The 25,474-nt window shown below is 46.5% G+C and overlaps 1 pseudogene; it reads right to left on the bottom strand.

Moving 5' to 3' along the window:
- Window positions 1–8,537: 8,537 nt before the first annotated feature.
- On the bottom strand, window positions 8,538–24,355 carry LOC140721203 (uncharacterized; annotated as a pseudogene).
- Window positions 24,356–25,474: the final 1,119 nt, after the last annotated feature.

Genomic DNA, 25,474 nt, shown 5'->3' with positions numbered 1-25,474 from the left:
GGAAACCTCTTCATCCATAGGATGGTGACTGTTTGGAACCCATCACCACAGGGAGAGCGAGAGGGGAACAACAGGGGAGGATTTAAAAGGACTGTCCTGGAACAGAATCACTGGCAGGGGCCAGCCGGCCTGAGTTGACCCTCTACTGTGCACTAGGTGTGTTAAAAGTACCGGAGACAGAGATTAAAATAGAACTGATTTACTTGTCTCAGATCCAGAATATTAAACTCCAGTCCCATCAAAGGTGAATATGCAGAAGAAACTCCTCCCATGCCCAGTGACCAGGATGCAGACCTGGGTGTGGTGAGCAGCAGCAATAATTGCAGAGTTCAGCACCGACAGTCACTCTCGAAATTGCATTCAGCAACGGTGATGGACAAATATCCAGCATGCAGCTCATTGAAACTTTCTCCCCAGTGTGAACCCGGTAGTCTGTCACAAGTATAACAATGTTTAGGTTACGACTAGAGAAAACAGGGATTTGGAGTGCGGGTCTATCCAATGAGAGAAATGTTCCTTCTTCTGAGTCTGGAAGAGAGATTTTCATGGTTTTTTGCTGGGGAAAGATGAGAAGACGCGAATGGAGAGAGTGGGCTCATTTTCTTTTTTTTTGTTGTCTTTAATAACCCTATAGTCAAAGTAAGAATTATAAATCTCAATTGTTTAATCACATGTTGTGTACTGTTTGTAATTTCAGGGTACTGATTTGTAACAGGGGACACATCACACAGCATCCACCCAAAAGAGATTTCTTAAGTTTGGCCGGGCTGGGGGGGCCAAATTAAGCTATATGAAGCTGCTAGCTGAAGTGAGAGTTACATACGCTTAGATTACTTAGTGAATCACTTCCCACATTCACTGCAGGTGAACGGCCACTCCCCAGTGTGAACTCGCTGATTTGGCTGAGAGAAACTTTTCCCAAAGACTGACCAGTTGATCGGCCTCTACTCGGTGTGAACTCGCTGATGTCTCTGTAGTTGAGATGACCGAGTGAATCCCTTCCCACAGTCTGAGCAGGTGAATGGCCGCTCCCCGGTGTGAACTGACTTGTGTACTAGTTGTTCGTGTGACAGAATAAATCCCTTCCCACAGTCTGAGCACGTGAATGGCCTCTCACCAGTGTGAACTGACTGGTGTATCAGTAGATCAGATGACCGAGCGAATCCCCTCCCACATTCACAGCAGGTGAACGGCCTCTCCCCAGTGTGAACTCGCTGGTGTGCCAGCAGATCACATGACCGAATGAATCCCTTCCCACAGTCTGAGCAAATGAATGGCCATACTCCAGTGTGAACTGACTGATGTGCCAATAGGGAGGATGATCGAGTGAATCCTTTCGCGCACACTGAGCAGGTGAACGGCCACTCCCCAGTGTGAACTGACTGGTGTGCCAATAGGGAGGATGACTGAGTGAATCCCTTCCCACAGTCTGAGCAGGTGAATGGCCTCTCTCCAGTGTGAACTCGCTGATGTTCCTTCAGTTTAGATGACTGAATGAATCCCTTCCCACAGACGGAGCAGGTGAACGGCCGCTCCCCGGTGTGAACTCGCTGGTGTGCCATTCGGTCAGATATGGCCTAGTGAATCCTTCCCCACAATTTCAGCAGATGACCAGCCTCTGCCCAATGTGAACTAACTGGTGTGCCCACAGCTGGAAAGATCGTCTGAATCCCTTCTCACACACAGAACAAGTGAATAGCCTTGTCCCAGTGTGAACTTGCTGACGTACCTTTAGTTGAGATTAACGAGTGATTCCATTCCCAGTCTGAACAGGTGAATGTTACCTGTGTAAAATAACGGGCGTGCCAGTCGGTCAGATGACAGAGTGAATCCCTTCCCATAGTCTGAGCAGGAAGGATGATTGAGGGAATCCCTTGCTCCACTTCTTAAATATCTGGACAGAGACAGCAAAACTGGTGTGTTTTGTTTGAATTCCCATAGACAATTTCCTTGTCATTTTTAACCTGTAAAAAGATTTACAAAATCCATCAATGGGTGTAGGACAACATTTCAGATGAGATCACATTAGTTACCAAGGTGTGATCTGGCATCACACTGTTACAGTGAGGTTCAACCCAAGTTGCAGAAAGAAACCATCTTGTAACTGGGCACATGGTTGGTGTCTGGAATGACCATCAAATTCTCTGATACTCTTCCAGTCTCTATAAGAATGGAGCATTTCTGGCATCTCCAATCTGTGAATTGGCTCAGTTTGACTCTCTCCATTGGGGTTATTCCCTGTTCCCACTGAGCTGCATGGGAGCCTGGCCCCACAGGAACTGAAACACTCTCACACAAATACCCTTTGTTGACGTGCAGCTGGGATTTTCTTTTATGTACTGTTAACTTAAAGTGCCACAGTTTTAATGCCATGTAAATATTTCCTACCCAGATGTATGGTTGGTCTGCACAGCTGTTAAAATGAATTAGAGTGAATATTAGTATTGTTTAAGATTCTTGTCACAGTCATAGAAAGATTCAGACACATTGGCCCATCTAGTTGGTGCCAAGCTATTTACGCTTTCCACTCCCATACCCCTACCATCCAGGTACCTATACCGACCTCTAACATGTTGCAATCATGCAACCACAACATGGCCTCTGGTTGTGGTCCCACCCCATCTCAGTGGAAAAACCCAGCTTGCATTTACCCCATCTATGTCCCTCAAAACTGTGGTATACCTCCATCAGATCTCCCCTCACTCTTCTACTTTCCAAGGAATAAAGTCCAGTCCAGTTCAATGTTTCCTTCTAACCCAAGTCCTCCAGACCTGACAACATCCTTGTGAAATTTCTCTGAACTCTTTCAACCTCTTTTACATCTTTCCTGTAGGTTGGTGACCAAAACTGCACACAATACTCCAAATTAGGCTTCACCAATGTCGTGTACAATGTCAACATAACATCCGTCTATTGTTGACAGTACTTGAGTTTATGAAGGCCAATGGGCCAAAATCTTTCTCTCTGTACCTTTTGAACTGTGACACCACTTTCAGTGAAATAGAGACCTGTATTCCCCGATCCTTTCCTCTACAAGACACCTCAGTGCCCAACCAGTCACTGTGTAAGAGCTACCCTGGTAGGTCCTACCAAAGTGCAACACCTCACACTTGTCTGCATTAAATTCCATTTTCCATTTCTCAAGCCATCTTTCCAGCTGGTCCAGTTCGCACTGCAAGCCATGATAGCCTGCTCACAGTCCGCTAAACTCCCAGACTTGGTGTGATCCACGTATTTGCTGATTCAGCTAACCACACTATCATCCAGATTACTGATATAGATGACAAACAACAACAGATCCCACACTGATCCCTATGGCACACCACTAGTCACAGGCCTCCGGTCAGATAGGCGACCATCTGCAACCACACTCTGGCTTCTCCCAAAGACAGTGTCTCATCCAATTTACTATCTCATCTTGAAGGTTGAGTGACTGAACCTTCTTGACCAACCTCCAATGTGAGACTTTGCCAAGTGTCTTGCTAAAGTCCATGTAGACAACATCAGCAGCCTTGCCTTCATCCACTTCCCTGACAACTTCCTCGAGAGACTCTATAAGATTGGTTAGACATGACCTACCATGCACAAAGCTATGCTATCTATCCTTAATCAGTCCACATCTATCCAAAAACTTGTATATCCAGTTCCTGCACTTACGTTCCATTAACGTTCCCACCACTGATGACAAGCTCACCAATGTACAATTTTTTAGTTTAAGTTTAGAGGCTTTCTTGAACAGCAGAACAACATTGGCTGTCCTCCAATCCTCCAGTCCCTCACCTGTCACTAAGGATGATTTAAATATCTGTGCTTGGGCTCTGACAATTTCTGCAATTCCAGAGTCCCAGGGAACAACTTGTCAGGCCCTGGGGATTGATCCACGCCAATTTGCCTTAAGACAGCAAACACCTCCACCTCTGTCATCTGTACAGGGTCCATGAAGTTGATGCTGCTTTGCCTCACTTCTGCAGACTCTGTGTCCATCTCCTGAGGAAATACGGATGTAAAACTACTATTTAAAACCTCCCCCATCTACTTTGTCTCCCGTATAGATTACCATTCTGATCACCCAGAGTGGGCATGTTTCTGCAGTTGCTGGAAAAAGAGGAGTGCAAACACACACAATGCTGGAGGAACTCTGCAGTTCAGGCGGCAACTAAGCAGAGGAGTACACAGTCCAGGCATGCTGAAGGGGCTCGGCTAAAATGCTGTCTATTTATTCCTCTCCACATTTGCTGCCTGATCTGCTGATTACAGGCAATATTTTGTAGAAATTAACCAATTTGTTTTTTCAATTAACCAGTTTCCAAATGTTTCTCATCTTTTATTCATAGCCAGATCCTGCTGGTCTGATTCCTCTTCCCTCCTCCTGCTCAAAACCTCCAGACCCCATCTTTTTCTGGAGCCCCAAAGCCCCGACTGCTGCTGGCAACTCTTTGGATTCTGACTCTGCTCCATCGAAGATTCATTCGCTAGTCTGCTGTCAGACTTGAGAGATGCATTGCAAAAACACAGCTGTCTGAGGCCTAGTCCTTTGAAATGAGTGAAAATAGTTTAAGGTGCTGGAAATGGTAGAGGCAGATACAATAGGGTCTGTTAAGAGAATCTTAAGAGAATTCATGGAACTTAGAAAATTAGAGGGCTCTGCGGTAGGGTAATTCTAGGCAGCTTCTAGAGTAGGGTACATGGTCGGCACAACATTGTGGGCCGAAGGGCCTGTAATTTGCTGCAGATTTCTATGATTCTATGAAATTCAAGGGAATTCTGTTCTCCCACAGAGTAGTGACTATTTGCAACAGGGAGTGTGAGAGATAAACGGCGGAGATACACTTTAAAATACTGATATGGAACAGAAACATGGGCTGGGACCAGATGGATTGAGTGGCCTCTCGAGTGTACATTGTGAGCGTAGTAGAGAGTGAGCGTAACATTAAACAGCAGTCTAGTTTAAGGCTAACATCAGCAGAACAGACTCCTCCAATGCTCAGTGACCAGGGTTCAGTCCTGGGTGCGATGAGCAGCCGCAAGAACTGTAGAATCCGACAGTAACAGTCCCTCATGAACCTGCAGCTGCCTTCAGTGACCGTGAAGGTTAAACATTTAACACAGAGCTGATTTGAACTTCCTCCCTGATGTGAATTTGCTGGTGTTGCAGCATCTGGGATGATTGAGTAAAACTCTCTGCTCACTCCGGACAGAAATGTGGCCTCTATTTATTGTGAACTCACCGGAGCATCACAAGGTGGGTTAACTGAATGAGTCCCTTCGCACACACGGTGCAGGTGAACGGCCGCCTCCCAGTGCGGAGCTGTTGGTGTATCGGCGATGACCGATTGAATCCCTTCCAAAATGAGAGCCAGTGAATGACGTCACACTGCTATCAACGCCATGGCATATTTCAGGCTTTTTCACTTATTGATTTCAGCGTGCTGTGTGTGTCGGAATGCCTGTATCTATTCAGTAAATCTAATTTGCATGTTTATCCTGTGATATTATATCCGGACAGGATCATGTATCGCCCTATCTCTAATAACGGGTCGGTAGCAATGCAACTGTTTGACTCCGACTCTAAAACTGGATCAGGCTTGTATTGATTGTCATCGATAGTATCTTTCATGATCGTCTCTTAAAGCAGGACTTTGGTGAATGACGCTTGCCACTAGATGGCGCCTGTGTAAGCAATCAAACGGCATGTTCTGCTTTAGAGCCCCGAGAGAGGCACAACACTTCGTCTTGAGTTTGTGACTCTTTTAATGTGCATTTTTGTTATTTCTGTGTCAACCGCCTGGTCCTGTGTTGACACAAGGAACCACGCAGTTTCTGGCAAGAGGTCTCCAGCTTTGAGCCTGACGTTGGACGCTTTCCTCCTTTGCTCACATCGTGGGGATCCCATCCATGGACGATTATGCTCACCTATTGGCTAAATCCTTCTTCTATAGCAGTGTTTCCCAGCCTATTTTAGCCCCAGTGCCGCGAGTCAAGGCGAAATGCCGAGCACCCTCGTTGTTAATCCCCAACGACGTCCGTTAGGTTGGTAAGGTCGGACAAGATCGCCAAGTGTCAGACCCGTTGTGACGATGGATGCTCAAGGCCTGCAGTGCGATGCTTCTTCCTGTGTCCCAGTGCCACATCCTTTTTGGAAGTGCCTGCTCTACTAACGGTCGATCAGGTCTGTTGCCACAAGTTAGAGGCAGCTTATTGCCCCACCAAGAATCTCGAATGCCCCCCCCACCCCTGGCGAGTGTTATTTGCTCCTAAAGCCATCTTAGGACACGTAACTGCCCCCAGAGGGAATCACTGTTCCATTGTGATAATTCCTTCATCTTTCTGGGTTGAGCTTTCATTTCAGTTCAGAACGGCACACGCTCACAGCGTGTTGAATCCTGCTTTTGTTGATGCAAATACATCCTTAGAAGAGTTACTGTGAGTGGGACAGAGGAAACGCAACTCCCTCAACACTGAGTGTGTGCAGCTCCCTCAACATCTTGCTCCTCCCTCTCTCCATAGTGCGCTCACCAGATCTGTCACTCCCTTTCTCCCTATCGCCCACCCTCCTCTCAATCCTCAGCGCACATTCCTCTCAGCTTCTCTCCTCTGTCTCCTCTCACTCTCCTCCTCTCCGCTCTTATCTTAATAAACCCTCTCCCACTTCCTCACCTCCCTCTCTTACTCTGCTCACCCCAACTTCCTCTCACTCTCACTTCCCTTCTCCACATTATGTCTGCAAACCACACCCCACCCCGCCTTTACAGACTGACCCTGAACCTCGGCCCATATTCACTCCATGATAGCACCTTTCAATGTGCGACGGTGACATCGACAGGATAAGTAGCCTTGGTGACATCGGAACATACTGCCGTTTGGAGTTGGATGAAGCAGAGGAGGGAGAGAAAGAGACAGAGAGATAGAGGAAGAGGGAGGAGGAGAGAAGGGGAAGTGGGAGAGGGGGAGGGAGAGATAGAGAGAGTGGGGGAGAGAGAGGAGAGAGAAAAGAGGAGAAAAGAGGAAGAGACAGGGATCGAAAAGGGCCACTCCTTTTAAATGGAGACACATGGAATTTTCTAAAATTCTAAATCTGCCATGTAAGTTCCTTTAGGATCAATGAAGTGTCTATCTATCTGAGTGTAGGCGGGTGGCTGGGTACATTTGAGCTGGAGATACAGGGGGATGGGCACAGAAGCATAGATCAGACACGGCCATGCTGAATAAACATTATATCATAAGACTTCCTCCTCATCTGAATTGATTTCCCTGTAGTCTGAGGATGTACCCCTGGACCTGGGCTCCGCATTATGTGAAACATGCTCTCCATATCGGCTTTACAGTATTCGGGAAACACGCCTCACCCCAACTCCACACCCTGCCCATAATTCTAAACTCCAGCGGGAACAGCACAGAGACATCAAATACCATGAGCTGGTGTCTTGTTCAGCAGCTTCAGGTGCAGCACCTTGTTCAAAACCATCTGAAAATCCAAACAAACAACACCCACCTCCTTTCGTATTTCAACAAAGAATTCCAACAGATCTGTCTGGGAAGATTTCTCCTGAGGCCGACTTTGGCCGTACAGGGGAGGATTTGAAAGTACTGTCGTGGAACAGAATCACTGGCAGGGTCCAGCAGGCCTGAGTTGACTCTACTTTGCACTAGGTGTGTTATAAATTCACTAAGTACCGGAGACAGAGTTTAAAATAGAACTGATTTACTTGTCTCAGATCCAGAATATTAAACTCCAGTCCCATCAAAGGTGAATGTGCAGCAGAAGAAACTCCTCCCGTGCCCAGTGACCAGGGTGCAGACCTGGGTGTGGTGAGCAGCAGCAATAATTGCAGAGTTCAGCACCGACAGTCACTCTCGAAATTGCATTCAGCAACGGTGATGGACAAATATCCAGCATGCAGCTCATTGAAACTTTCTCCCCAGTGTGAACAGTGTGTCACAAGTGTAACATGCTCTAAGGTTTCACTGCTAATGTAATGGTCTCTCTGTAATGTTTCACAGCTGAGGTAATGGTTTCTCTGTAGCAGCAATGTTTATGTTACGACTAGAGATACAGGTTATGGAATGCGGGGCTATCCGATGATAGAAATGTTCTTTCTTGTGAGTCTAGAAGAGAGATTTTCGTGGTCTTTTGCTGGGGGAGATGAAAAGATGCAAATGGAGACAGTGGGCCCTTTTTCTTCTTTTTTTGTTTAACTTTACTAACCCTATAGTCAAAGTAAGAATTATAAAGCTCAATAGTTTAATCGGATATTGTGTACTGTTTGTTATTTCAGGGAACTGATTTGTAACAGGGAACACATCACACACCATCCACCCAAACAAGATTTCTCAAGTTTGGGCGGGCTGGGGGGCTATCACCCCCTATATTGAGCTGCTAGCCGAAGCGAGAGTTACATAAGCCGAGATGACTGAGTGAATCGCTTCCCACAATCACAGCAGGTGAATGGCTACTCTCCAGTGTGAACTAGCTGATGCACATTTGATGGATATGACTGAGAGAAACTCTTCCCAATGTCTGAGCAGGTAAACGGCCTCTACCCAGTGTGAACTCGCTGGTGTCTCTGTAGTTGAGATGACCAAGTGAATCCCTTCCCGCAGTCCGAGCAGGTGAACGGCCTCTCTCCAGTGTGAACTCGCTGATGTACCTTCAGTTTAGATGACCGAGTGAATCCCTTTCCACAGTCTGAGCAGGTGAACGGCCGCTCTCCAGTGTGAACTCGTTGATGTACCTTAAGGTTAGATGAAGAAATGAATCCCTCCCCGCAGTTCGAGCAGGTGAATGGCTGCTCCCTTGTGTGAACTCGATGGTGAGCCATTAGGTCAGACGACCGAATGAATCCCTTCCCACAGTCTGAGCAGGTGAATGGCCTCTCTCCAGTGTGAACTCACTGATGTGTCTTCAGGTTAGATAACTGAGTGAATCCCTTCCCACAGTCTGAGCAGGTGAATGGCCTCTCTCCAGTGTGAACTCGCTGATGTACCTTCAGGTTAGATGAGCAAGTGAATCCCTTCCCACAGTCTGAGCAGGTGAATGGCCTCTCTCCAGTGTGAACTGACTTCTGTACCAGTCGTTTAGATGACTGAGTGAACCCCTTCCCACAGTCTGAACAGGTGAACGGCCTCTCCCCCGTGTGAACACGCTGGTGTACCTTCAGGTTAGCTGACCGAGTGAAACCCTTCCTGCAGTCCAAGCAGGTGATCGGCCTCCCTCCAGTGTGAACTCGCTGGTGTGTCTTCAGGTTAGATAACTGAGTGAATCCCTTCCCACAGTCTGAGCAGGTGAATGGCCTCTCTCCAGTGTGAACTCGCTGATGTACCTTCAGGTTAGATGAGCAAGTGAATCCCTTCCCACAGTCTGAGCAGGTGAAAGGCCTCTCTCCAGTGTGAACTGACTTCTGTACCAGTCGTTTAGATGACTGAGTGAACCCCTTCCCACAGTCTGAACAGGTGAACGGCCTCTCCCCCGTGTGAACACGCTGGTGTACCTTCAGGTTAGCTGACCGAGTGAAACCCTTCCCGCAGTCCAAGCAGGTGATCGGCCTCCCTCCAGTGTGAACTCGCTGGAGTAACTTCAGGTTAGATGAGCAAGTGGATCCTTTCCCACAGTCCGAGCAGGTGAACGGCCACTCCCTGGTGTGAACTCGTTGGTGAGCCATTATGTCAGATGACCGAATGAATCTTTCCTTACAAATACAGCACATGACCTACTTCTGCCCAGTGTGAACTGACTGGTGTGGCCACAGGTGGGAAGACCGACCAAATCCCTTCTCACACACAGAACAGGTGAATGGACTTGTCCCAGTGTAAACTTGCTGATGTACTTTCAGTTGAAATGATCGAGTGAATCCCTCCCCACAGTCTGAGCAGGAAGGATGATCGACTGAATCCTTCCCCGCAGTCTGAGCAGGAAGGATGATCGACTGAATCCTTCCCCACAGTCTGAGCAGGAAGGATGATCGAGGGAATCCCTCCCCACAGTCTGAGCAGGAAGAATGATCGAGTGAATCCCTCCCCACAGTCTGAGCAGGAAGGATGATCGAGTGAATCCCTCCCCACAGTCTGAGCAGGAAGGATGATCGAGTGAGTCCCTCCCCACAGTCTGAGCAGGAAGGATGATCGAGTGAGTCCCTCCCCACAGTCTGAGCAGGAAGGATGATCGAGTGAGTCCCTCCCCACAGTCTGAGCAGGAAGGATGATCGAGTGAGTCCCTCCCCACAGTCTGAGCAGGAAGGATGATCGAGTGAATCCCTCCCCACAGTCTGAGCAGGAAGGATGATCGAGTGAATCCCTCCCCACAGTCTGAGCAGGAAGGATGATCGAGTGAATCCCTCCCCACAGTCTGAGCAGGAAGGATGATCGAGTGAATCCCTCCCCACAGTCTGAGCAGGAAGGATGATCGAGTGAATCCCTCCCCACAGTCTGAGCAGGAAGGATGATCGAGTGAATCCCTCCCCACAGTCTGAGCAGGAAGGATGATCGAGTGAATCCCTCCCCACAGTCTGAGCAGGAAGGATGATCGAGTGAATCCCTCCCCACAGTCTGAGCAGGAAGGATGATCGAGTGAATCCCTCCCCACAGTCTGAGCAGGAAGGATGATCGAGTGAATCCCTCCCCACAGTCTGAGCAGGAAGGATGATCGAGTGAATCCCTCCCCACAGTCTGAGCAGGAAGGATGATCGAGTGAATCCCTCCCCACAGACTGAGCAGGAAGGATGATCGAGGGGGAAGGATGATCGAGTGAATCCCTCCCCACAGACTGAGCAGGAAGGATGATCGAGTGAATCCCTCCTCACAGTCTGAGCAGGAAGGATGATCGAGTGAATCCCTCCCCACAGTCTGAGCAGGAAGGATGGTCGAGTGAATCCCTTGCTCCACTTCTTCAATATCTGGACGGAGACAGCAAAACTGGTGTGCTGTGTTCGAGATTCCCGTAGACAAATTCCTTGTCATTTTTAACTTGTAAAAAGATTTACAGAATCAATCAATGGGTGTCGGACAACATTTCATATGAGATCACTTGAGTTGTCAAGGTGTGATCTGGCAACACACTGTTACAGTGAAGTTCAACCCAAGTTGGAGAGAGAAATCACCTTCTAACTGGGCACAGTGCTGGCATCTGGAATGACCCTCAAACTCTCTGATGCTCTTCCTGTCTCTATAAGAATGGGGCATTTCTGCCATCTCCAATCTGTGACTTGGCTCAGTTTGACTCTCTCCATTGGTATTATTCCCTGTTCCCACTGAGCTGCATGGTTTCCTGTTCCCACAGTAACTGAAACACTCTCACACAAAAAGCCAGCAATGCATTCCATGCACCCACCATCCTCTGTGTAAAAAAATTACCCCTGACATCCCCTCAGTATCAATTTTCAAGTACCTTTCAAACTCTGCTCTCTTGTGTTAGCCATTTCAGCCCTGGGAAAATAACCTCTGGCTATGCACACGATCAATGCCCCTCATCATCTTATACAACTAAAGAAGCTCTTAACATAAACAAGGACATTTTACACATTATACGTGATCGAGTTCATCTGCACTCTCACACAACCTATGTAGCAGGCCTGTAACGGGTAATGAAGGATTTTCTCACCAGAGCTTTTGTACATTGTCCATATGTGGTTTGCTTGCTAAACTACGCTTTAAAAAGTCAGATTTCCAAATATCACTCCACTTCTTCCCACTTGCAAATTCTCCAGCAACTTTTGCATCGCCACAATACACACAGGTAACAGCAGTTTCTATATTGGACATAAATATTTCCCCTGATCCCACCTGAGGAATTGAGGATATATAAACAAAAATCATTTTGAACCTATGTAACCTCTGGCTAAAAGAATAATTGGGACTGAATAGGAATTTTGAACTGAAGTGAACTCCGTTTTCAGCATTTAGCGAAGACAGGCTCATAACCAGTTCTCTGTGGCTTGCAGAGAGACACACTGAGAGCTGATGACATTATACATTGTACTCTCATTAGCTGATAACATTATACACTGTACTCTTGTTTGAGGAAGTGGAGGAGGACTCACTGATAAGGACAGGAATGAACTTCTGTTTGTAATTAAATCAGGGGCTTGCAAAGGGAATAACTGACAAGGACTGGACTGTACATCCATCTGTAATTAAAACCTTGATTTAGTGAACTCTCAATTCTAAGTAATTAAGTTTTGCACCAACAGACTTGGGTGTACCAGTTCAAACAACATATTGCAATTGTAATGTATGGGCTTACTATGTACAGGTATACGGCTGTAACCTGACTAAGTCAGTCCACTTGTCAGATGGTGGCAGTGCTTACATGCCTTCCCTTTGACAACTGGGTCTCAAACTCCTGCAGGAGAATGCGCAATAAACTGTGGTGATGATAAGAAACTGGACTCCCGAGTTTTAACTGGATTCAACTTTTAACATTTGTCACCAGGAACACGATCCCAATACAGGGAGTGCCAAGCAGACGGGCTGAGCAAGTGGCTGGACCACTCTGGGGACTGCGGAGAGTGACCGGGTGCCCAGTAGGTATTTTACCTTTTGTCACTCTCCGTTAGTTCATTTGGAGGTACGGTCCCTCGCCCAAGGCTGATTGCTCAGCTTGACGGGATCAGGAAAGAATCTGTCGAGAGGCTCGTATAAGGCACAATTTTGCTAAGTGGGCAGGAGGCGGTGCCAGGTAAATTTTACTAAGTGGGCAGGAGGCTTACATGCCAGGTAATTTCATTAATTGAGCAGGAGGTGCCAGCCGGGTAAAGTTACCTGATCGATAACTGAGCAGGAGGTTTTGTGCCGGGTAAATGACAAAGAGAACATGGGTCAATTGCAGTCGATTGAGAGTTTTCCAGACAAGGAAAAAGATTTTCAAATGTTGAGTGCAGCACTGAATAAGAAATTGGGGAACAAAATGTGGCCACGGACGGGGGAGGGTGCAGGAGCCTGGGATATTACATCATGAGAACAAGCAGTAAATTTGATATGGATAAAGAACTGTGGAAAGAAGTGGAAATTGTTGAAAAGGGAATGGAAGGAAAAGCAGATATGAAGTGCAACAGTATATTATTAGCAAGTTGGAGGAATAATGCATGTGACAACAGGATAGAGGTATGTAATGCAAAGGTTGGGAGATGCTAAAAGTGAAGTGTGAATGGGTGGATGGATGCCGAAAATGAGAGCAGGAAGAACAACGTAAGCAAACCAAGGCCGGCCCAAATAGGAGAGAAGGGCAGGAACGTCAGACAGACATACTTTATTGACCCCGAGGGAAATTGGGTTTCGTTACAGACTGATAGGGAAACAAGGGATCCCAAACACATGTCTGTCATACCGACCCTGTTTGAGGACAGTGACCATGATGAGGAGTGGGCACCCACCGTACCTCTCCTACCTTACCAGGGGCCAAGTTCACCCAGTGATCCCAAACCCCAACGGTGGCCGCTCGGGTAAAACAGCGGGACAGGGAAGGGGGGGGGGTCACTTTACCATGTGATCCTGAAAGGGAATACAGATGTTTATTCCGAGACAGGGAGGGAAGAATCCAATAAAACCCCAGTTAATGGCTCCACAAAGACAATTCCCACCTGAATGCTGCCCAATCCACGAGCAGGAGGAGGGACAGCCCTCAGTGATCCCTGTGTCTGCACCCCGGAAGCCTCAAGAAACGATAATGATCATGAATCAGGCCCCAGATAGAAAAGGAAACCCAGCAGTGTGTCCGCAATACAAAAATGTTTAACGCAACTCCACAAGATTTATTCAGTCTCTGCTGCATGATTCTCTCAGCTGCTGAGGGGAGGAAATGGAAGGCAGATTTGAGATACCAAACCTATCGGGAGTTACAGGCGGGAAAACATAATGAGAATGAACAGACAGACCAGATTATTCAAGCCTTGGAAAGGGTTCTCCAACAACCTGTAAACATCACTAAAGTACCTGAATGTAAACCTAACCCTGGGGAATCGGGACCAGACTATTGGGAATGATTTGTGGCCTGCTATGGCACTTTCGCAGGAGACCAAGCCTTTAATAATGGGAATCTGTCCCCCCAGTTTAATGCCCTACTGTTCTATCGCTTACCAATATAGATAGCCAACAGGATTAAAAATAATATGGATTGGCCTGACAATGACCGAAATGGAATACGTTGAGCTTTGACATATCATTGCGACCCGACTTTCGAATCCCGATCGACCCTGAAGGGAACTAATCTTAAAGGAGAATATGTTCAGTGGAAAGAAGGATGCGAGCGGGCTATATCTGGGGATCAGAAATGGGAACAGAAGAACAGAAAGCTGCCATGGGACAGGTGGGGAAAACAACCCGTTTAGAAATGGACAAGCAAGGATGCTTCCTACTGTGATTTCCGCCCCTCAGGAAGAGCCCAATGTAATATTGCAAGTTGCTGGAATTCCAATTCCGTTTATGATTGATATGGGGGCAACCACAACCACTCTCGATCAGGAAACAGTATCAGAAAAGGGATTCCAGCTATCAGACGCTACAATCACTGTGTCTGGCTTTGAGGGCATAGGATGTACGTATTCACATAACCAGCCACTGCAGGTGGAATTCCAGGGGAACCAGTGTGAGGTTTCATTCACAGTCACCACCAGTCGGGGGTGTAATCTAGCAGGGAGAGACTTGCTCTGTCTGTTGGAAGTCGAGATCCTCTGCAGAGACAATGGTATCACCCTGCAACTAGCGAACAACCGACAGCTTCCCCAATTTCTGCACCCTCCCCCCCCCCCCCAGTGGTGGGCACTTAATCCGGACTCCACTGAGTTTGAACCCCTTCTGCCAGCGGCCGACTCTCATGTGACTCTGTACTTTGACCCTACGGGGTGCTCAACTGAGGAAACCCATATTTATGCAGCCCTCGAGGGACAGAAGTTCCCATTCACGGTGATTGGACAGGTTAAAGGAAGAGAGGGCAGTTCATTACTGTCTGAAGTTCTGGATTTCCTTTGGCGACAGACAGGACTGGTGGCTGCCCATACCAGTATCAGGGTTTGCCCTGGGTTCCCTGCCTACACCCTGACAAAACAAGCCTCCAGCACGAAAGGAGACTGGCGAGATTTCCTGTGGGCCAACTCCGATACTGGAAGGAGTCGGAAGTGAAGACGGGACATCTAGTAAAACTCTCTTTTAATATTGACAAAACCCAAGATGTTGCACCACATCTCTGGGCAATTTCAGGCCATGAAGTCGGCCGCACCAACTGCCCCCTGTCTGGATCACAGTGAAAGAAGGACAGACTCTCCCATCCATTCTGCAATACCCCCTCAAGCCTGAGGCAACTTTTTACGAGGATGGAAGCTCTTTTGTGGATCGAGCAGGAAAACGATATTCTGACTATGCGATAGGGACGGACAGTGAAGTAATTGAGCAGGCCTCTTTTGAAGCAGCTGTCTCCGCCCAGAAGGCTGAGCTGTTTGCTCTGACTCATGCCTGTATCCCAGCAACAGACAGAAATGGGAACGTTCACACAGACTCCCGTTATGCGTTTGGAATGGTACATGACTACAGGGCTCTCTGGGAACACGGGGATTCCTGACTTCCTCTGGGCACCCCATTAGTAATGCCACCTTTGTAAACAACTTACTCACCGCTCTACAGCTACCTCGAGTTTCGGCTATTATTAAGTGTGCAGCCCACGTCCGCATGTCTAACCTGGTCACTACGGGCAATGCTTTAGCAGATGAGACAGCGAAAAGTGCGGCACAATCCTCGGTAGTTGTAGTCCGCTCGGGTTCCCGTCAAGCAATCCTCCATGACTCAAGCAGAACGGGTTTGCCAGACATGCGGGAGGTACGTACTTTTCAGGGGGACGTCTCTGAGGATGAGCGCAAACTGTGGTCCCAGATGGGATGCCAGAAAGACCCCGACCTAGGTGTTTGGATCACCCAGTGGGACAGGTTTGTGTTCCTACACAGTTTTTACCAACATTGGTCAATTATGTACATAACTGTACACACTTGGAAAAGGAGGGAATGGTTGGTAACCTGTACCCTGCACACCGGGTACGACTCCCTTGACAGGTGAAACCTTTTCGTGTCTACAAGCTGATTTCATTGAATTGCCTCGAGTACATTGCTATAGATACTGCTTAGTTATTATAGACGTGTTTAGTAGATGGGTTGAAGCTTTTCCAACGACCATTAATACTGCTGACTGTTGTGAAGGTATTATTACGGGAAATAATTCCCAGGTACGGCCTGCCAGAGATGCTGAGCTCTGACAATGGCCCACACTTTGTGGTGAAAGCAAACGAAGGGGTACGTAACGAACTAGCTATCAAGCAACAATTCCACTGTGTACACCACCCATGGGCCGCCGGTATAGTGGAAAGAGCCAATGCAACTCTGAAGAGTAAACTGGCCAGACTAACAGCGGAGACTGCACTCACTTGGTTGAAGGTCCGACCATTAGCCCGATTCCACATGAGGGTTACCCCACAGGGGAAAACAGGGTTGTCACCAGCTGAAATCATTTCTGGACGCCCCATGAGGACACCCTGGGAACAAAGTCTCAGGATTAAAGGCTAAATGAATAAGAATAAGGAACCTTGGTTCTCGAGGGAACTCTGATAAAGAAAAAGAGAGATGTATGACATGTATAAGAAACAGGGAGCAAATAAGGTACTAGAGGAGTATAAAAAGAGTAAGAAAATACTTAAGAAAGAAATCAGGAGGGCTAAAAGAAGACATGAGGTTGCTTTGGTAGTCAGGGTGAAGGATAATCCAAAGAGCTACATCAGGTATGTTAAGAGCAAAAGGATAGTAAGGGATAAAATTGGTCCTCTTGAAGATCAGAGTGGTCGGCTATGTATGGAACCGAAAGAAATGGGGGAGATCTTAAATGTTTTTTTTGCGTCTGTATTTACTAAGGAAACTGGCATGGAGTCAATGGAAATAAGGCAAACAAGTATTGAGGTCATGGAACCTATACAGATAGAAGAGGAGGAGGTGCTTGCTATCTTGAGGCGAGTAGATAAATATCCAGGACCTGACAGGGTATTCCCTCAGACCTTGAAGGAGACTAGTGTTGAAATTGCAGGGGCCCTGGCAGATATATTTAAATGTCGTTATCTACGGGTGAGGTGCCAGAGATTTGGAGGATAGCTCATGTTGTTTTGTTGTTTAAAGCAGGCTCTAAAAGTAATTCTCGAAATTATAGGCTGGTACGTTTGATGTCGGTAGTGGGTAAAATATTGGAGGAGTACTAAGAGACAGGATCGACAATTATTTAAATAGACAGGGTCTTATTAGGGAGAGTCAACATGGCTTTGTGTATGGTAGGTCATGTTTAACAAATATATTAGAGTGTTTTGAGGAGGTTCCAAGGAAAGTGGATGAAAGCAAGGCAGTGGATGTTGTCTACATGGACTTCAGTAAGGCCTTTGACAAAGTCCCGCATGGGAGGTTAGTTAGGAAGATTCAGTCGCTAGGTATAGATGGTAAGGTAGTAAATTGGATTAGACATTGGCTCAATGGGAGAAGCCAGAGATTGGTAGTGGAGGATTGTTTCTCTGAGTGGAGGCCTGTGACTAGTGGTGTGCCACAGGGATCAGTGCTGGGTCCATTGTTATTTGTCATCTATCTCAATGATCTGGATAATAATTTGGTAAATTGGATCAGCAAATTTGCTGATGATACAAAGATCGGAGGTATAGTGGACAGTGAGGAAGGTTTTCAAAGCTTGCAAAGGGATCTGGACCAGCTAGAAAAATGGGCTGAAAAATGGCAAATGGAGTTTACTACAGACAAGTGTGAGGTATTGCACTTCAGAAGGAAAAACCAATGTAGAACAGATAAGGTAAATGGTGGGGCACTGAGGAGTGCAGTAGAAGAGGGATCTAGGAATACTGATACAAAATTCCCTAAAAGTGGCGTCACGGGTAGATAGGGTAGTAAAGAGAGCTTTTGGTACATTGGCCTTTATGAATCAAAGTACTGAGTATAAGAATTGGAATGTTATGGTGAGGTTGTATAAGGCATTGGTGAGGCTGAATTTGGAGTATCATGTGCAGCTCTGGTCACCGAATTACAGGAAGGATATTAATAAGGTTGAAAGAGTGCAGAGAAGGTTTACGAGGATGTTGCCGGGACTTGAGAAACTGAGTTAGAGAAAGGTTGAATAGTTTAGGACTTTATTCCTTGGAGCGTAGAAGAATGAGCAGAGACTTCATAGAGGTATATAAAATTATGATGGGTTTAGATAGAGTGAATGCAAGCAGGTTTTATCCACTGAGGCTAGTGGAGAAAAAAACCAGAGGACACGGGTTAAGGGTGAAGGGCAAAAAGTTTAAAGGGAACATTGGGGGGAGGGGGCTTCTTCACAACTGGTTCTGACAGAGGCATAACTGGTTCTTCTGGGCACATTCTGTCTCACTGCAGGTACGTAATGTCTAAAGGACCAGTGTTTGAGTAAACGAGACTCACCAAACTTTCTCCTGACTGAATCAATGGAAACCCTGAGTCAGATGGGTTCTCTCCAGTTGGTGCTCTCAGTCCTCGGGCTGGTTCACTTGTTGCTGTTCCCTCGTCTTCAGTCGTGGTTTTTCTTCCAATAAATCTCTCACTGCAGGTCTAACTTTAACATGAAAGATAATGAAGCACAGTAACATTACAAAGGAGGACCAAACATTTCTGCTTAATGTTACTAGGAACAAAACTCACTGAAATTTAAACGTTGAAGGCAAATATAATGATCTCAGTGAACAATCTTTTATTGTTCCTCATATGTCACAAAACGATATGGGATAAGAAGGAGCCATCATTCAGTCATGGTAAGACATAAGACGAAGGAACAGAATTAGATGATTCAATCCATCTGGTCTGCCACACCACTCAACCAGAGCTGATTTTTATTCCAACACCATATTCCTGCCTTCCTCCTGTAACCCTGAAGCTACTTAGCAATCATGAATATATTAATCTCTGTCATAAATATACCCAAATGGCAGCCTCAATCAGACTCCGCGGCAACAAATTCCATAGATCAGACATATTTTGGCAAAAAAAAATTTCTCAACTGAATTTTAACAGGCAGCATCTTTATTCTGAGACTGTGCTGTCAGATCACAGACTCTGTCTAATGGAAACATCCTCTCCATGTCCACTGTATACAGGCTTTTCAGCATTCGGTAAGTTTACTTAACAATACATCCCTCCACCACCCCCACAGTCCCTCTGAACTCCATCGAGCACAGGTCCAGAACCATCAAATGCTCCTCATACATAATGCCGATCATTCCTGAGATTATTCATGTAAACCTTGTTAGCAACAACTGTACTGAACACATTTCCAGGAATAACAGACAAATTGGTACCAGGATAATTTAAAGGGAAACGTTGCGCTTTCTTTACTGTTCTACTATCACATGTGTTGGCGCGTGGCCAAGTGGTTAAGGCGTTGGTTAGTGATCTGAAGGTTGCTGGTTCGAGCCTTGGCTGAGGCTGCGTGTGTGTCCATGAGCGACGACACCGGTGCCAAGCTGTATGGGTCCTAATGGCATTCCCTTGGACAACATCGGTGGTGTGGAGAGGGGAGACTTGCAGAGACTCTAACGGAGGCCTACAAATTATCACAGCCATTTTCATTTCCAGGTTAAAACAGGTCCATTTCATGAAATATAAACCAAGAAATAAAAAGAAACTGGAATTACCAGAAACACTCAGCAGGTAAGGAACAGCTTACAATACAATTCAATTAATAACATTTCATCAGATTGAGTTCAAACATTTTCAGTTTTTAGTGCAGATCTCCAGCACAGCTGCCTGATTTCCACTCTGTGACAGTGGGGGGGTGGGATTTCCAAACACAGTTTGAACACCAGACTCAGGGTCTATTTCTACTGTTGTAAACACGAAACAGCCCATTTACTCACAGCCTCTCCCTGTGAGGATGAAATGGGAACTCATCCTCTCCTCAGATTGGCAGTCATTGCTTCCAAAGGAACTCCAGAAACAAACATCTGACCCCAGACCAGAAATACTCGATCAACACCTCACAAGCCCAAACAGCTCAATCCCGGGTCCACTTTACCTGGATCAAAAACCGTGATCTCCCAGGACCCAACCTCACAGACTCACACAGCTGAATCTGCCACTCACCGACCCTAAGAGTCTCACACATCGTCCCCACATCTCACACTGGGTAGTGCAATCTAAGATTTCACCACAACCAATGTCCAGCTGCTCAAAATTTCTGCTTCATTGCAGGATCTGTATCTTACAGCCCCATCTGTAGAAGCTCAAACCAAAGTCAAAGCCAAAACACCAATAGTTCCATTTGCCTGGAACGCCGATCACAGGATTAGAGCCCAAGCACCAACTCTCCCAGTACTCTTTGCTGCCAGTAAAATGCTGCAGTGTGTCAGCCCGTCACTGTTCATAAACTAGCACCTCCACACCAATGCACAACAGAACTGGGACCTGATGACCCTCCGACATTCCAACTAACAATAACCGATTCTGGAAATGACTCAGCGAGGCCAAAGGTACAAAAGAACACTTCACAATGAAGACAAGGGTTGGAAGAAAGTTTGCTGATAAATAACATTGAGGAGGTGGGATACAAGGCGGACTGAGGATGACCCAGATGGTTGATGTATATCACTGAAGCGGGGTTGGGGGTTGTGAGGAGACTGGACAGAGGTTGAACAAGATGAGCAGATGGAACCAGGTGGGAGAAGGGATCAAGGACGATCACTGATGGTCCTCCAGCAAAACATAGGTATTGAATGAATAGTACATACTATTGTACAAAAGACTCTAAAATGACAGAATTAGCAAAAATAACAAGAACTTTGCCAGATATACTTTGACCCTCACCAAAATTTTTATCAACACAACACTTCCCATCCGGACACTTCACGCTTTGCATGGTAACTACTCTGCCTGTGACTGCGAGGAACTGCAGAGACCTTTGGATCCAGATCAGCACATCACAGAAACCATTCTCCCCCCTAGACTTCCCAGTCCCTCGGTAAAGCAGGCAGTGAAATCAAAGATCCCCACAACCTGGGACGTTCTCCTTTCTCACCCACCCCAGTCCGGGAGAAGACACAACAGCCATAAAGCTCCAGGACAAATGTGAGGAGCCTCAGGAAGCGAGGCGAGTTGGGGGAAGTTAACGGGACTCCGTGGCCAACATCAGATTTCCCAACACAACATGGAGGATGCATGACCACCAATCTGGAGATTGTGAACGTGCACAAAGAGATCGTTACATCTGCGGTTAAATGGGAGGGACAAATGGGATCACATGACCGGTGGGGTCTAACACCCCAGGGATAGTCTCCAGCTTCCCAGCACTCTGTGGAAATAAACAAACTTGCCCCTCACATCTCCTCTCACCTTAAATGTGTCAGACATTTCAAACCCCAGGTAAAACATAACGTCTGTCCACTCTACCTATTCCTCTCGTAATCTTGTAAACGTCCGTCCAGTCTCACCCCAGCCTGCGCCGCTCTGGAGAAAACAACATAAGTTTGTCCAGCCTCTCGTTATAGCTCATGCCCTCTAATCCAGGCAGGGTTCTGGTAAACCTCTTCTGCGCCCTCTCCAAAGCCCCGACATCCTTCCGAGAATGGGGGCGACCAGAACTGTATGAAACACTCCAGATGAGGGCTAACAAGTTTTACAAAGCTGCAACACAACTTCATGACTTTTGAACTAATTCAACTAATAAAGACAACCACGCCATTTGCCTTCTTAACCACCCGATCAATCTGTGCAGTCTCTTTCAGGGAGCGATGAACTTGGAGTCTAAGATCCCTCTGATCATCGACACTGTTCAGGGTTTTGCATTTAACACTGTACTGTCTCATACATTCAGGGCTGCAGTGCTACCAGAGCTCACCGGAGAGCCGCTCCGACACCTCTGTAAAAAAGTCAAAATAAACAAGCGCGGAATTTAACAGCGGCCGCATATTAAATAGAGGGAATTTTACGGAAGCGGGGGTTGGGAAGAGGGGGTGTTGGCTGGTGGGGAAATATACCACTAATAACATTAGGATATTTGATCGTTTTTGGTGAAATCCTGGAGCTGTGACTGTTTTTTATTTAGGTATTTGTGAAAGTCCTTCTCGCTCGACCCGTTGTCCTAGGAAGCTGGGAAATACCTGCACAGAAGTGCGAGCATTTTTCCGCTCTTTCCAATGGGTACCATTGGATTCCAGGAAGGAGCTATATTAAGCAAGGAATGAACATAGAAACCCAAGTTTAAAAGTCGAAAACAATGAAAGAAAAATTCACTGCTCGCTCATCTTCTTCCTGATTCTGATCAAATACACAAGCTAATCATCCAAAATCCTCTTCTACACCTGGATAAATTTAGTTTTGTTTTACAAGCTAAATGGAAAAAAAGCATTTCTGGGCTATAAGCTAGTTTTACATCATTTCAACTACCATTAATAGCGGATCAAACCCTTGGCCTCGCTCCACCAATTGTAGCTGATGGGAAAGAGGCTCTTTTTCTCTTTGTGTTGATAGGAAAAGGAATAATTTAGTGAGGCAATGAACGAGATGAAATGCATTTCCAAAACTCCCAAATGGTTGCTATCCTCCCCTGTTATCATTTCTCACTTGCAAACTACGATATTTTCTATTTGTATAAATGTGATAATAATTCATATATTCAAGCTTCTTTAACTTTTTATATATTTAAAGACTAAACAGAATCTGTAAAGATCGAACCACGTAACACCCGACGTGTGAGAATATTGTGAGTATCGACACTCACAGGTACACTTCCCGTCCAACCATTTCTGCGAGAGGAACGGTACGAGGCAGAGTTGCCAACCTACCACTTTTGAGACTAATAATCAGCAATATTCCTGGCTTTAGCAATAGTTCGTCAGACGTTCTTTTTTCGTACTTGATTACTTGGTTCCAATTTAGGTGGCTAAAAGTGTAAAAAAAATGAATTGGTTTATTTCTGTTATTTTTATACCTCTGAGGAACACTGCTAAGCGCTGCGGGCCCTGCCGTCTGCTCCGACTCAGTCGTATTAGTAAGGCTACATCTGTGCTGGTCCGTGGATTACTCGCTAATCCTAAAGTAAATTTTTCTCACTAACAACCCTTTGGCTTCTAAGCAAACAAAGTTATTTTACTTGCTTGATAATTATATTTTATGATAATCAGTTAAGTGCAACCGTGCAATACTTTGTCATATTATTAAATTAAGTATTATATGTTTAATTGTACCAGTTATACACTGAAATGTAGTGAGAGGCTGTAATCTTGTTAATGTCTTAGCTATCACTATATTTCTGTGGAGCTCTGGAATTCACATATTTCTTTCATCTTGGTTTACTGCTTGACATTATAAGAAGCCCTATATATGTCACACCCAATTTGTGTACCTGCTCATTACACGAATGGGGCAAGGAAGTTGCCCAGTACATGAAATGAACAGGTAGACAAATTGGGTGTCACACACCAGAGGTGATTGATAACTTCGTGGCCTAAGGTGGAACGAGTCAATTTTACAAACCCGAGCAATTTTGAATTATCTGAAACAGAAATACCGCAAAAGTTATTAATTTCAAACTGTGAGAGCTGAAGCCATAAATTAAGATGTGCGTTTCTGAAAGAGGTTGGGGGTGGGGGTCGGTGCAGTAAACAAATGTGATTTAATTATGTCTGATAAGCAGGAATGCAGAAGCCCTGACGAGATTAATTGCTTGTGGAATCATTGAAGTCCTGAGATATGGACTATTGTTTTACAGAAATGTGTAAAAAACAACTCCAAATATGGAATGGGATAAGACTATGTACCTCCCGAGTCAGGGAGGGGAGGAGTAATGAAGAAGGATAAAACCTGTTGCCCTGTAAGGTTCGGGGTTCCCTTCTCTGAGGGAGCCCAGCTCTGCAGAACTGTTAATAAACTTTGTTTCCTTGAATTTGTCTTGAAGCCATTATTCGGGAGCGTGGCTCGTTTCTGACAAAACTTTATGCATAATCACTCAAAGAGTTGAACCACGTGCAGGTACCGAGAGTTGTATAACTTTAAGCCTGCTAACTTAGGCCGCGAACTTATCAACCACCCGCCCCCCCACCCCCCCACCCCCCGTACAGCTCCGGCACCTAAAAAATTGCCACTGCACCCCTGCTCCAGCCGTCCGGCAGAGCTCGGGCCCGGCCCTTTCCCAATGATGCAACCGACCCACATTTACACAATTTCGGGATCAGCCCCGACTCACATCCGCTCGAATCGGAGAACGGCCAACAGCTGCAGAGAGCAATGCGCATGCGTATAGCAGACGTTTCTCCGCAGCGCCACCCGTGGCCGGAGGCCCACACAGCGCCACCTGTGGCCGGAGGCCCGCACAGCGCCACCAGTCTCTGGAGGTCCATGCAGCGCCACCAGTGGCTGGAGGCGGGAGGGACAACGGAGAGGTAAATCACAAACACCACAAAGTCTGCAGATGCTGGAAATTCAGAGCAACACAAACAAAATACTGGCGGAACTCAGCAGGCCGGGCAGCATCTATCGAAAAGAGTTTCAGTTGAACCCTCCTTCAGGACTGAGATGCGATGGGAGAAATATCTGAATAAAATCGGGGTGGGTGAGGAAATGTCTCGCTGGAAGGTGAAAAGTGAAGCCAGGTTGGTGGGAAAGCTCAAGAGCAGAAGAAAATAGAGTCTAATAGGAGAGGGGAGTGGAGAATAGGAGAAAGATATGGAGCAGTGGACCCAGAGAGAAGTGATACGCAGGTGAGAGGACGTGAAAAGTCAGAGAGGAAGAGAGGGAGTGGGAGGGAGGGGTGTGAGGGAAATTTGTTCACCGGAAGGAGAAATCGATATTCATGCCATCAGGTTGTGGGGGTGGGGGTACATAGACGGAATATGAGGTGCTGATCCTGGACCCTGAAGGTAGCCTCATCTTGGCACAAGAGGAGGCGATGGGTTGACACGTCGGAACGAGAATGGGAATCGGAATGAAAATGTTTGGACACCGGGAACTCCCGCTCGGAGCGGATAGTTCAAAGTTTAATTTATTATAAAGCAGGTATCCATGAACAACTCTGAGTTTTTTTGTTCTTCTCCGGAGAAGCACGAAACAAAGAAAGAGCATGAAAGTCGCTCAGGGAGAAAAATCAAACTCCCACTCCACCTTCCGCATAAAACAGAACGTCATCCTGATCATCAACCCCCAAACCCACCCCTCCAGACAAAAGGGAACTATAATATTGATGCCCCCCGCAAAAAAAAAAAACAACCCTACCCCGCATAACTGCGGAGAAGCCGGTGTCACGAGTGTAGAGGCGGCCGCATCGGGAGCAGCGGACACAACAGGCGACCCCGGAAGATTCACAGGTGAAGTGTCGCCTCACCTGGAAGGATGTTTGGACAACGGAGAGAGTTCGGCCGTCCGGCCCTTTCACTGTGACACCCCGAACTCCACCTCAAATCCGTCCAAACGAATCTGGGCGAACTTTAATGACCAATAAATATAATTCCTCTCAGCGATCA

This window comes from Hemitrygon akajei, unplaced genomic scaffold, assembly GCF_048418815.1.
Source record: "Hemitrygon akajei unplaced genomic scaffold, sHemAka1.3 Scf000052, whole genome shotgun sequence".
NCBI classification, from domain to species: Eukaryota; Metazoa; Chordata; class Chondrichthyes; order Myliobatiformes; family Dasyatidae; genus Hemitrygon; species Hemitrygon akajei.
The sequence above is the reverse complement of the archived record's forward strand: the minus strand, read 5'-3'. Positions and strand labels throughout refer to the sequence as shown.